The following is a 1930-nucleotide window of genomic DNA, read 5'->3' as shown; positions in this document are numbered from 1 at the left end:
GTTTTTGTAGTGTTTGTCATACAATTATATTGATTTGACATATCATAAAAATAAAAAAATTATTACACTATGTATTTTTTTTTTAATTCTGAAAGCTCATCCAAGCTCTATATAAAGACATTCAACCATAGCACATTCAACATCTTTAGTCTTCTATTATTCTTCATTTCAATCACAAAATAATGTCTTTTAAACCAAAAGTTAAAGTTTTGATTTATTGGGATGACAAATTTATACATTGATGAAAATACCATTTGTTATAATTGTCCTCTCAAACACAATGCTAAATATTCAATTAATATCCCATATCATATATTTCTTTCATCAATTTATAAAAGAATGGTATAAATAGTATTATTGTGATTATAGTCGGAAAATACCTTCTTCATTTTTATCACAAGGACAAGTAAATTTTGGAGAGTGGATTATCTATAATGAATAATCGTTGACAGACTTTTTGAGGGTTCCAAATGATTACATAGATCAAATCAAGTTACAATACTTGAAATCTATGTTAGAAAGGAGTCTATTACTAGCCAACAATGTTCTCCTTTCGATGTTCATCCCCAATTAGAAAATCATAATAGCATTGATGGATTCTCGATAACTCAACTCTACTGGTTTTTCTAACATGAATCATTATCAGAATATTCTTATCGATCGATATGATTTTGATTTGAACGAAACTATCAACTAAAGTGACTGTAATGCTCAATAATTATATTTCGATTATTATTTGGTCATTTTGTCAATTATTTATTAATTTTTATGATTTATTATTATTCTTATTCTTATTATTACTATTATATATTTTGTAGCGGTTTACTTCAGAAAGATAGGAATATTGCTCCAAGTTATGAACTATATAATTATTTTGTTCAGTCTTCACCGTTTGAAATGACAAAAAATGTTGGGACATTCTCAAATTTTCATGTCTCGCCTATTTTTTATGCAATTTTTCATGTCTCGCCTATCAGTATGTCTAACACTTGATTTTTTTAATTTAAGTACGTTAATTGCATGTGATAAATATTTATATATTTTTTTTACATGTATAGGGAAAATATCTCAATTGTATGATAAACACGCCAAAAACTTTTTAAAGAGAGCAAAGCGTGAAAAATATTCCTTTTATAAAGTGTAAGTTTTTCTTTAACTTTATAAAGTGTAAGAAAAAATATCACTTTACTAAGTGTAAGAAATAGTTTCACTATATATTAAAATATAAACGTTATGGAACTAACGAAAAACGTTCAAAATATTGAATAAAGTGAAACTTTTTCTACACTAAGCCTACTTTAGTTACTTTCTAACATAATAATTTATTTTGATCACTTTTATTTTTTTGTGGCTTATTTAGATTCCGAACTCTTCCTTTTGGTATATGCCAAAGTAAGCAAGTTAATAAGAATCATATAACACAATCACTTCAAATTTTGGAATTCAATTACAAAATCTTCATTTAAAAAACCTAGAATATTCCAGTTCGTGAATATTTATTAAAAAGTTTTCCTTTTTATCTTTGCCGCCATATTCTTCTAACTAATGATAATATACCATAAGAAACCATAGGCAAAATGAATTATAAAATATTTATGAATGTAACAAGGGTGTTCAAACAGAAACAAAAAAAAAACATATTAGAAATGACATTTTCTTTTAACAAAGTTTTATTGTTAACATTTCTAGTTCTACAGCGCATGTGCAATGCAAGTAACAAATATTCAATATATTATTTTTGCTCAAAGGCATCTAATCCTTCTTTATGCCTACAAGCTTATAACTCTTGTGTCACGACCCAAATCTGGGCCGCGACTGGCACCCACACTTACCCTCCAATATGAGCGAACCAATCAATCTAAACCTTAACATTTCAATATAATATCAACAGAAAGTAATGCGGAAGACTTAAACTCATTAATAAAATCAA

The sequence above is a fragment of the Solanum lycopersicum genome, chromosome 5, assembly GCF_036512215.1.
Source record: "Solanum lycopersicum chromosome 5, SLM_r2.1".
Lineage (NCBI taxonomy): Eukaryota > Viridiplantae > Streptophyta > Magnoliopsida > Solanales > Solanaceae > Solanum > Solanum lycopersicum.
Note: the sequence above shows the minus strand (reverse complement) of the source record.